This window comes from Eretmochelys imbricata, chromosome 10 (assembly GCF_965152235.1).
Source record: "Eretmochelys imbricata isolate rEreImb1 chromosome 10, rEreImb1.hap1, whole genome shotgun sequence".
Classification (NCBI taxonomy): domain Eukaryota; kingdom Metazoa; phylum Chordata; order Testudines; family Cheloniidae; genus Eretmochelys; species Eretmochelys imbricata.
Genome location: NC_135581.1, coordinates 17,344,562 through 17,357,585, shown reverse-complemented (window position 1 = coordinate 17,357,585; position 13,024 = coordinate 17,344,562).

The following is a 13,024-nucleotide window of genomic DNA, read 5'->3' as shown; positions in this document are numbered from 1 at the left end:
CTCTGTCCGTGGTGCTGAATGCCTATCAAACTATCCACTAGAACAGGGGTGGGCAAACTATTTGGACCGAGGGCCATATCTGCGTGGGGAAATTGCATGTAGAGCCATGAATGTAGGGCTGGGGCAGGGGTTGGGGTGTGGGAGGGGGTGTGGTGTACAGGAAGGGGCTCAGGGCAGGGGGTTGGGGTGCAGAGTGAGGCAGGGGGCTCAGGGAAGGGGGTTGGGGTGCAGGAGGGGTTTGGGGTGTGGCAGGGGGCTCAGGGCAGGGGGTTGGGTGCAGGAGGGGTTTGGAGTGCAGGCTCCAGCCCGGCACCACTTACCTGGAGCGGCTCCTGGGTAGCAGTGGCATGCACCAGGGCCCAGGGCAGGCTGCCTGCCTGCCCTGGCCCCATGCTGCTCCAGTACCGTATCCCTGCGGCCCCTGGGGTAGGAGGGAGCAGAGGGCTCCGCGTGCTGCCCTTGCCTGCGGGTACCTCCCCCAAAGATCCCATTGGCCACTGTTCCCCATTCCTGGCCAATGGGAGCTGCAGGGGGTGGTGCCTGCAGGCGATAGCAGCGCATGGAGCCCTCTGCCCCATCTTCCCCAGCGGCCCCCCTTCCGCAGGGGCTGCAGGGACGTAGTGCTGGCCAGTTCCGGGAGTGGCGCAGGGCCTGCTGTGCCACGGGGTTGGCACTCATGCGTGCCAGATCCAAAGCTCTGATGCACCGGATCTGGCCCTCGGGTCGTAGTTTGCCCACTCCTGCACTAGAACCATAATATATATACATATTTATGCGCTGTGGGGCAATGATCAGGACTGGGATCTGTCATGTTAGAGGCTGCACAACACAGGCCCCAAATTCTGCAACTGACAGCATGTGAGCAGACTTCTGCACCAGCACGTAGCCCTATTGAATCGATTCACAGGGGTAGAGACTATCCCTGCTATGAGGATCTTAAAATCGGAGATAAGCAAAGTAGGCTGGTAGGAGAGACAATCCATTATATGCAGTTCGTTCTCTCTCTCTCATAATAAAAAATCAGTATTAAAATTCCCCAACTCCCCCTAGCCATTCTGTGCTGGCTGATTTCTTGCAGGCATTTCAGCATAAGGGGTTCTGGAGAAGCAATTTACCTTCATAGTTAGGTCTGTGAATTTTTTAAAATATGACTGAAGTGTAACAAAACCCAGAATCTCAAGGCAAAGCTCAGTTGAATCAAAAGAGTTTCATTTAACACAGGTGTAGAATTTTTTTTTGTCAAGATCCAAATTTCTTGGTCAAGGTATAGTGAAGGTTCAGACTCCAGAGAAAATAATAATAATAATAATAATAAAAACAATAATGACAATAATAAGTAAATAAGAAGATTTTTGGGTCTGTTCAAAAGTGTCTGGAGGTCTTGATTTGGCCTGCAATCCACCTATTGACTACCCTTGGTTTAACCCTATTTGGGGAGAGCTGAATCAGTCCTGCACTCTGTAATGCTGACCCCCACCCATTGTTGCGGTCCACTGCCCTCTGTATGTTGATTAAGGAGAGCCTGGGGAAAAGGGGGTTGTGTCCCTGATGTACCATATGTTAGGAACCGCAGCTTCCTTAGGCATGCTTTCTGCCAAGTCCACGTCCAACTCCAGGGAACTGGGCCATCTGTAGACAGTGGACTTGCTCTGAACACCTGCCACCTGCTAAGTTGTGACATCTTGAACCTTATCGCCTGACCTGCCCCACAAAGTTCCTGACCTGCCGTGGGGAAGGCAACCCCGCTCCCAATCTGGTGATGAGGGAAACAATATTCCCAGCCCCCTCTCACCATATGACTAGTGCAGTGCCCATAGCAGACCATAAAACTTGGTCCTACTCTGACCCCAAGTGTGGGAGAGTGGGTGCTGCTGCTCCAAGGTGAAAGGGCACTGTCTGGTGAGAATGGGGTATAAAACTCTCCCTTCCCCAGGTGCGAGTGGTCAACCTGACCCACTTCTGGTCCACACCAGGTCAGGTGATATTTCCCCTACCCCAATGCCCATCCCTCTTTACTGAAAGAAAGAGGGCATATTTAATGACCCCTTTTCTTTCCCCTGGCCAGACAGCCCCCGCACATTCATCCAGTTCCTCCCCCCACAAGGAACACATTTTGTTGCTATACCTCATTGCAAACTTACGTCTCATTTGCTATTATCACTAGGCCTCTCTTCCATTAATGCTTCCTGGGTTTCTCCCTCACACTGAATTGAACATCTGTGTTCCCGATTGTTTTCCCTAATGTATGAGCTTGCATCTTACCAGAGCAGGCTGCTGTTTTCTGCCATAGGTTCACTTATGCGACCTCTGTGTCTGCTCCACTGTTTACAGCTCCTGCTCATCTATTCAGGGGACACCATCATAGGGCCTAATCACACCAGCCACACTATCAGAGGCTCGTTCACCTGCACATCCACCAATGTGATATATGCCATCATGTGCCAGCAATGCCCCTCTGCCATGTACATTGGTCAAACTGGACAGTCTCTACGTAAAAGAATAAATGGACACAAATCAGATGTCAAGAACTATAACATTCAAAAACCAGTTGGAGAACACTTCAATCTCTTTGGTCACTCGATTACAGACCTAAAAGTGGCAATTCTTCAACAAAAAATCTTCAAAACCAGACTCCAACAAGAGACTGCTGAATTGGAATTAATTTGCAAACTGGACACCATTAAATTAGGCTTGAATAGAGACTGGGAGTGGATGTGTCATTACACAAAGTAAAACTATTTCCCCATGTTTATTTTTCCCCCCTAATTGTTCCTCACATGTTCTTGTCAACTGCTGGAAATGGCCCACCTTGATTATCACTACAAAAGGTTTTTTTTCTGTCCTGCTGCTAATAGCTCACCTTACCTGATCCCTCTCGTTACAGTGTGTACGGTAACACCCATTGTTTCATGTTCTCTGTGTCTATAAATCTCCCCACTGTATTTTCCACTGCATGCATCCGATGAAGTGGGGTTTAGCTTACGAAAGCTTATGTTCAAATAAATTTGTTAGTCTCTAAGGTGCCACAAGTCCTCCTGTTCTTTTTGCAGATACAGATTAATGCAGCTGCTACTCTGAAACCTGCTCATTTAGTGATATCTGCAAGTTTCATCCATATACTATTTACGCCCCTCTCTAGATCACTGGTGAAATTGTTCACATGTAGCATGTTGTTCTCCCATGTTAAGCATGTCCTTTCTTCCTCAATGGAACTCCATATCCTTACCCTCTGATATTGCTGTCATCTTTATACCCACTCCTTCAAACACAGAGCCCCAGGCCCATCAGCTGGAGAATGACACGACCTATTAAGAGACTGCTTTAGTCTGAGATAAAGGTCAGACTTCCCACATGTGGTTGTTGAGCTTTAATGCTTTTGATTGCCATAGTTTACACACACACACTTTTAGAAAAGGTCACATCAGTATGGTAATGGCTTAAATGAGAATTGCTTTATTATGCATGTGTCTGTAACTGCAGCCAGCTGATTAGCCAGCCAGCTGTGGCCAGATATCTTTTGCAGATCCTGACTGACAAATGCACCTTTAAAAGATTTTTGGATGAACTTTAGCTGTGCTTGTTTATTGGTTCAGTTTGACTTGGATTACTTTTTAATGCACTGATAGGGAGCATTTATCAATAACGCCACTAGAATGAATGCTTGTCATTCAGACCTTATCTGGTTGAGCACCAAATGGAAAGAAACTACCTCTGTGTTTCATTTGTCTGAGTGCCACAGTGTATGGCTGTGGGAAATGCTCAAGAAATGGTGTCTTTTGATAGATTTGTATCTTTCCTTCTGTGTATATGTCAGCAACAAGATCCTACTGTGTATGAGTCGCTCGACCTACTTTGATTCTACTTTACTTGATTTTTATCAAGTCTATTGTTAATGGATCAAAGTTTGCGCTATAAAGCAGCTTGTTCTGCTACCAAAAAGTGACATTACTTTTTTTCCAGTGACCACCATTTTATATAAATTGATACATGTAATAAATAATAATGAATACCACTTGAGAGACTATTTGATTGGAAAGATGCAGATGGGAGGATTTTTCTGGCAATAGAAGATCCAGTGAGATGACATTTCACTGCAGCATAACTCCCATAAAAAGTTAGTATTTCCTGTTTTGGTTAGTTTCTGTGGAGTCAGCAATGCCTCTGGGATTTTTGTTTGGGTTTTGCAGTTTATAATTTCAAGGAACCCTCCTCCCCCAGCATCCACGAGTCTGTTAGGATTCCTCAACATTTTGAAAAGGATGCATTTAGAAAAACATAAGCTCCCTCCTGTGAGCTGCTGAGCATCCTTAACTCTCATTGATGAGATGGGAATCCCAGACAGGTCAGCTGAAGTGGACATTATGATGATGATGATGATGTACTATTTGTAACTGAAGCGCTCAGAAGCCCCAGGCTAGGTACTGTACAAACACACAGGAAGGGACAGTCTCTCCCCCAAATTGCTCACAGTCTAAAAAGGTTTCAGAGTAACAGCCGTGTTAGTCTGTATTCGCAAAAAGAAAAGGAGTACTTGTGGCACCTTAGAGACTAACCAATTTATTTGAGCATGAGCTTTCGTGAGCTACAGCTCACTTCATCAGATGCATACCGTGGAAACTGCAGCAGACTTTATATATACACAGAGAATATGAAACAATACCTCCTCCCACCCCACTGTCTAAAAAGGCAACAAACAAACAAAGGGGGTGGAGGGTGGGAAGGATACAGCTTATGACCAAGAGGTCAGGACGAGGAGTGGCAGATATATTGTTCATTCCACGGGACTTTGTGTGTGTGTGTTCGTGGGGGAGGGGGGAACAGGGTAGTTGAAAAGTGGGGTAGAAAGGGGATGAGGTTGATGAGGTACAGTGGGGAGATAGGAGAGTAGGCATTAGGAGGAGGAAGTGGAGGGCTGGGCACAAGGGTCAGGCATGTGGTTGGAACAGAGTTTGTAGTTCAAAGAAATCCCAGGGTAGATGGTCATTGTGGTGTCAGGAGGTGGCTCCTCCCCTACACCTGGGGCTACTGAAGCCTTTCATGTTCTTTGTGTTACAGAACAAAAGCACAATGTGGGGTTAATCCTCAGCTTCACCTGTGCCATGATTAGTAGTGAAAACACCAGCGGCCATGTGCTGCGGCTGGGACACTTGGGCTAAGGTTTCTCGGCCGGGGTGGAGGGGCTAGTGTGCTGCAGCTAGGAAAGAGATTCCAGTGGAGAAGTTGCTGGTGAAACGGAAGCAATGCAAATGTTCCAGCTGGACTGGAAAGTGGAAAGCTGCATTTGTCATCCCTGTCCCCGGTGAACAGGACTTACTCCCTCTGGACCTAATTCTCTAGCCAGCTGCACCTCATGCAGGCATTTACACCAGTGCAAAGTGGCTTTGAAATGCCGCCCAATCAGAATGGTGGCACTTGTGCTTATTGTGCATTGGGGTAGGTGAATGCACAAGAGGCAGGGCAATGGAGAACAAAGCCCAGAATAGCCTGCTTCTCTGCACCACTTGTTTCTCTTCCTATGGGGAAACAGCCGTCCTAAGATCCCCAGCAGAAGGGACAGGAATATATTTCAGCTGAGCCACCTAATGATATAATCCAAAATGGGGGAGATCTGAGCACTCTTTCTTTCTTTGGCTAATGCTACATTGTTCAGCATAATTGTCTGTCTCCAGAAACAGCCTGCAATTCAATTAGAGGAAGACTTTTGTTGAAATGCTCTGTACTAAAAAAACTGGGGAAGAAAAAAGACATCAGACAATTTGGTTTTTACCTTTTTTTTATCTAGCTGTACAAAGTGGAGGAAGGTGCCCTTTATTAAAGGCCATTTTAAACAATATTCACTGACATGTGTAATTGCTTTGGCTAAATTGTCCTTGGGCTTTGGGGTCATTTATGTTCCTAAATATCTGTAACTGTTTTTGATTTTCAGGTAAATTGGTGGCAATCAGTCAAAGCTTCGGCTAGATCCCTATACACTCAGCACCTTGGCTTGCATTTCATTTATTTTCTATCCTAGAAACAGAACAGCACTGCCGAAGAGTAAGACCACTGAGATATTATAAAGTCATGATTACCTAGTTCAGTTGCATTAATTAAAAAAAAAAAGATTGAACTTAATGGTGGGCTAAGTGCTGCTGAAATCTACTAGCTACATGATCTATTTGCACACACTCCCATGCAGCTACCTTTAACATTCTAGTGCCGGAGTGCCCTTAATTCCCAGTGGAATCACTGGGAATTCAGGACTTTCAACCAGCCCAAGAACAGGCCGCAACATCAGAATAGCTGGACTCTGCAAACCCGTTACCATGTTGTAACAGGTGAGGAAAAAGGAATCTGTGGGTTGTTTTGTTTTTGTTTTATATCTCTGCAGAATCTAAGGCCCTTCCTGAAAGGGATTAATTTGGTCTTTATCAGTGGAATGAACACAACATACAGGTGTCAAGTTATCAGTCCTTTGAATTTAGTAAACAAAACCCGGAATGAAATAAGAAAGGGGAAGCAGCACACAATAATCCACTCCCATGACTGTAACAGGATTAAAATCTTGCGGTCCCCTGGCACTTGACAACTTGTTTTGGTGATGCTGTGGTGACAGCCTCCCTCTGGAGTACAAGCATGTACCATAGATTGTATTATTATTTGTATTGTGATAGGTCCCAGAATCACCACGCAGGACCAGGGCCCCATTGTGCTACGAGTTTGTATCACCAGTCCTCTAAGCCTAGTGTCTGGTAGGAACAGTCCTTGTCCCAAAGGTGAGTCCTAATTGCCCTTTTAACAATGAGCATACAGCAGGATCGTGAAATTTTTAGGGTGGACACTGAGGAAGCAAATCTCCCCCAAGGCTTCCGTCACTGAGTTCCTTCCTTCCTGATTGGTCTGTAGAAAGAGTTGCCTCTCCCATTGCACAATCCACACAGGACTGCCCCAGGGGTGGTTTCTTTCCCCGGGGATAGGGGTGGGAGGTCCTGGGGTGATTGCAGAGTCCACTCCCTGCACTCACCCCACAGTGGCAGCTCCTGCAACTCCAGTCCCATAGGGGTGTCTGGGCTCAGCTCCCTGCTTTGGGTGTTGTGATCTCCGGAGTCATTGGGTGAATCTGTTAATCGCCCTGTGCCTTCATTTCCCTTATGTAAAATGGAAATAATACTTCCTTTCTGCCATCCTCTGTCTGTCTTGGCTGCTTGGACTGTAAAGCCCTCAGGACAGAGACTGTGTCTTACTATGTGTTTGTATAGTGTCTGGAACCATAGGCTCCAACCTCGGTTAGGGCTTTTAGGTGCTACTGTGCCACACTGAATTAATCTTGTGACTATTATAATCAATAACATGCTTTTCTGAACGCTGTGGAGAGGGTCTAGCTGAGTAAATGAAAAGGAAGAACTTCAGGTGTCAGAAAGCAAATTAAGTTGTCTGGTACAAATATACACAGTGGATTCTCCTGTCTACAAGGCAGGAACTCAAAAGCTTGCACCTTTAATTTTGCACCATAATTTTTTCTGATTATAATAACTATTTACTTGATCAATAATGACAGTCTAATTGTAAATTCATTTGCAATATACAATGGACTGGAACTTTTCAACCTCCTTGTTGTGTCTGGCAACTACAGGGGATTAATTGCATGTTGTCATAATGGCAGAGCTGTCAAATTCAGCCTGAGTGCTAATAGCAGGATTATTATTTAACGGATCAGTCTCTGTGAGGTCGCGTTTTATTCTGCTTCACTTGGTGGGTTTAAAGTGTTTTTAAGAATTCAACACCTAAAACAAAAGTCATTGTGAGTTCAACACAGAATGCATTAGAGGTGCACTCTTCCACCCCACCCCCATTTGCAATTTGAAATAATTGTTTCCAAATTAATAGTGGAGGATGCTGAATGCATGAATCATTTTGACAAGTAAACAGCTAATGGATTTATAAACTCTTTGTGGTATCTTGCCTGATGCCAGTCCAAGACTGGTGATCAAAATTGGAACCCACCTAGTATAGCTGATTTGTGACCTGGCTACAGCACTGTTGCACGGTGTGGTCTAGATGGAACCGTAACCCGTATTCTGTAACTAGGAAAAAGCGCTGCATAGTCTAGCTCAATTCCTGTCTAGGCTACACACTGGTGGAAGCAAGCTATAAATGGGTCATTGGATGACTATTGTTGAGTCTCCTATGCCAGCAGGGGCTTTACAGTGCTACAGATTCAAGACAGCACAGACCGTGTCATTGAGCCTCACCATTATGAGTAAATGCCTGGCCCATTTTCCTTTTTTTATTATTTCCCCATCAGGTTCCTTTCTTTGCATTTATGCGACAGTACCTGTCAGAAATATGAAACCGTATCCCACATGTGGCCATGAAGAATTTATGGAAATAAGCATGTTTAACATAATGGCTAGACATGAGCCCCAACCAATCCCCCACAGATCAAACACACTCAAGCATTGACCCCAGATCTGAGTCTGGGCTGAAGCAGCTGAGCTGAAGGGGAAAACCTATTTAGAAAATGTTGACATTCAGCTCATGGAGGTGGTGCCATATGTTCATCTCAAATGGCATGGGGCATGCAGCCAAGCAGAGAAAGGGACATGGCTTCCAAAACATGCAGATCCGAAGCTTCCAAGGGTAAAGCACATTGTGGGCAATTCCCAAGGATGGCCTCCCCTTCCCACTCCCCACCTCCATGTGCTCCTATTTGAGCCACGTTGTCCCTGGCAACTTCCCCCATGATGACTGAACATTACCCACTCCCCTTCAGAAGAAAATTAATGCTGCTAATTCTGCGACTGACCTACTTTGTGGCCTTGGTAAAAACTAGCCAACGTCAGGCCAGACTTTCCATCTCACTGCACCAGTTTTAAGCCTACTGGACTTTTCTGAAGTCAGTGGGAGCAGTGGGCCTGATTCTCTGCTGCTTTGCATCTTTTATTGTTGTTTACATCACTCAGAGTTGGTAGGGTTTCATGCCCACTGTGCGCAGATGTAAATGGGCCAAACCCTCTGCTAGCATAAATGGACACAGACCCTTACCTTCAATGAAGTTTTGCACATTTAAAGCAGCTGAGAATTTGGTCCATAAAGTAGTGGAGAATCGGGCCCAATAATTACATACGTACATGATGGATGTTTTGAAGATACATTATTTATGGAACGGGGCTGATTCCACCACTTATACTCAATGAGCAGTCACTTGAACACGGGTTGAAAGCATGGGCCCTACACACTAACTGTCATAAACATCTACAAAATAAACATCATGACTCCAAACATTACAATAAAAGAGTTTTTATGCACCAGCTCAGAATTTATTATAATACAAACAAGTTTGTCAAACACAATATATTCTCTAGTTATGAAAATATCAATGTTTACAATTCAAATAGATAATACATCTCATTATTATAATATTATATACTCAGCATTGTGTTTAAAAATGACTTTGTTCATAGCTGTGATTTTTCAAGGACATATGCCTGCAAGTAATTGTTAGACTCTCTGTTCACAGCTTTTTTTTCCCCCCTAATTGTAGGTATTTGAAATATAAGTTAAAACAATAAAACAAGTACAAAATCCCCTCTCTGCAACCAAGATACTTCTGTCTCCAGAATATTTTATTTTCCTAAATAGTGAGACAGCGAGTGCTTGGTTAAGTTTTTACTATAGGAAAATTAAGTGGTACAAAGAATACAGCAAGACATTGGCTAGTTAACAACAGTCATTGCAAGATGCTTCACAAAACTAAAAAAGGCAAGGATCATCAACAGCAGCTCTCATATAGTGGACTAAAAAGTCAAGGCTTTATTTCCCAAACTGCCCCCTCACAAAAAAGTCTTCAGAATGTTTATTGTTAATAAGTTATGGCCTAATCAAAACCCCATTGAAACCAGTGGGAGGTTTTTTGTTGACTTCAATGAGGCTTTGAATCGAGCCCTTAAAGCCCCAAAATTATTGGAAATGAACTGGTTGATTAAATACCTATGAAAGTAATACCATGGTATTTCAAAGACTGATATGAAAATGGTAGTGAGGTTTTTTTAAAAAAACAAGATCTTTAGTTCAGAAATCAAATCCTCACACTAAGAGTTTTAAAATTTTAAATATGGCCATTTATTAAAATAAAAAATATAAGTAGGAAACAAAAGAGAGATTACACTGCTAGTTTTCAGGACCAACATCATGGTAAGAAAAGTAATAAATCACACAATGTATATGGCAAATTATTCCATATACTGAACTGAAATATATGCATCTTTTAAAAAAACTTAAACATTCAATTACTTATGTAAGGTTACTAATATATTAAGTAGAATAGTGAAATGTTCATATAAATACATTTTGTTTTCAATATTAGATAACGTTCTCAAAAATGAATAACTTACTCTATATAGGTATATTGCACTTTGACATATTCACATGTAACTCAGACTAGCATTCTTCATAACAAATTTAAAATAAAAAAGAGATCAATACACTGTCTTCCCCAAAATTAAATAGCTAGTACCTTTTTTAAAAAGGTAAACTTTGGTTAATATCAATTTACACAGAAGGACAATAAAGAGAGAGCTTGAGGAATGGCGGGGAAAAGGACAAAGACAAATAAATAAGTAAATCAGTAGTAAAGAAGCTAATAATTTTACCCTTATTTAGTTGTCGGTAATGACACATTCAGAGACCTAGCGTTTCCTTATGCTTTATTATTGCAATTACTGTTTTGCATACATCACGTTTTGTCAAGATTAGTGTGAAAAGATCACAGGGTGGGTTTTTGTTTGCTTGTTTTTTTCCTCTCTTCTTATTTCAAAAGATTTAATTCTTGCCATGCTGCTTTGGGGGAAAGGGTCAAATTCTGTTCTCAGGCACATTCCCCCCCATCCCCCACCCCTTTCTGATTGAACTGAAAAATCATTAGACTATATAATTCAGCAGCCTGATAGAGGAGGTGCTTAGCACCTTGCAGGGAAATACTGAGCACCCTGGACTCACACTGAAGTCAGTGGAGCTGAGGATCTGAGCATAATGGACCCAATTTTACAAATCCTTACTGCTTGAGTAGTTTCATTCTTTCCCAAATAAGCCCTACTCTCATGTAGGTAAAGATCTGTCGGACCAGATAAATTGGACTTCATACTTTACTGCTTTCTACTTGTATGCTCGAAAACTTGTCTCGCTCACCAACAGATGTTGATCCAATAAAGTATATCACCTCAATCACCTGATCTTTCCTGTGCCTTGTGTTGTCATTTATGTCTGTGCACGGTGCATTCTTATTTGGTGGCTGTATACATCCACTTTGCACTCACTTTACACAGGAGTAAATGGTTACATGAGCAGCAAGGCAGTGGGGAATCAGGCTGTTGGGACTCGTGGGTACTCAGCATTTCTTAAAACGTAGTAAGACTTCAAAGTATGGCAGACTGTTCAATACCTACAGGTTTTATTGAGCCTAGTTCTAGGAGGTGCTGAGTGCCCTCTATTCCCCCTCTAGGAGGATCTCAGGATGTCACAGCATTGGGTCTTTTGTGAGCTTCCTGCTCACAATGAGGCACATATAGTGACATTTTGCAAACCCTGAGCTTCCCTCTTTTTTGCAGGTATCAGTTGAGAAGCCCCTATGCTCACAGACAAAGCTGTGACTGTGTTTACCAGGCAAGGAAACATAATCTTACACTCTTTGTTAAGGCCTGTGTTAAGTGCTCCACAAGTAATTCACGTGTTATGATTCATGCTTTGTGAGACCACATACCAACAACAAAGAGGGATAATAGCAAATGAAATGCCTCTCAGTAGCCTGATGTAGATATCTTCTTCCTGTGTCTTCTACCAGAGTTCCTGAAATGCTTCTTATGAGTGTGGAGGAAGAGAATTTAAATATTTATCCTAGTTAAAGTACCTTAAAATTCACTGCCCTGCATTTTTGGTAGTCTTTGTTTTTACTGTTGTGGAGTCTTTAATATGTTGAATCCACACACAGATTTTTGACTATTAAACTAAACAACTAAATGGTAAATCTGTGATAGCATAGCCCAAACAAGTTCTAATATTTAATTTTTGTATGTATAATTTCTAAAGGCCCAGTCAAGGGGGGTGCTGAGTATTTTCATTGGCTCCAATGGGAGTTGTGGTGTCCATATTTCTCATTAAACACATAGCTAGGCTCACCAAGTCTCCTAGCATGTCAGGGAGACTCCTGTTTATAACCAAAAAATTTCCGACTCCTGATTTAATGATGTTATCTCCTGCAGTGTGGGAGCGGGACCTTGAGGCTGGCAATCCAACAGTGCAAGGGCCAGGGAAGGGGAGCAACATCACAAGGGGAGGACCCCATCTACATGTTGTGGCTAGAGAGCCAACGGGCAGGAACTGGGACTCCAGGAACCAGGTCAGCCCCAAGAGACAGGAGCTGACACTCTGGGGTAACTGCAGAGAGGGCTCACACACCCAGGGGCCTCCCAACCCAAATCTCCCTGAAATTAATTACAAAATGTTGCTCAGTGTACATGCAGCACCTCACAGAATCGGGCCCCATGGGACCGCTGTACCTTGCAGGACTGGGCCCCGAATTTATGGGGCTTTTGGAGAGTCCAATTAAAGTCACTGGAGAAATATTCTACTTTTGTTCTTGGCTGAAGAAACCTCCTTCCCCCTCCTTTCAGACTCCTCTCCTCTGGCCGCTATCTTAGATAAAACAACTTAAAGCATATAAATATTGGCAGCTTGCAGGATTGCTTTTCATGCCAAGGCTATAACAGGTGAAATATCCATCCTTGAGCCTTGAGTTCAAGCCTGGAGTTCAAGTGAGCTTGGAAGGGCTTGTCACAGTTCAAATGTCTTCCAGATTGCTCACTGCAGAAAGTCCTCAATAGCAGGGACTGCGTGTAGCGATATTTCATATTAGAAATGACACATCGTTTTAGGCAAGTGCACGCAGTGCAAATGATACCTTCCACAGTACGTAAAGCATTCACTTTGTCAATAGTGAAGACAACTACATGGTCACAGAAGTTTTTTTATGGTTGCAATTAAACAACTT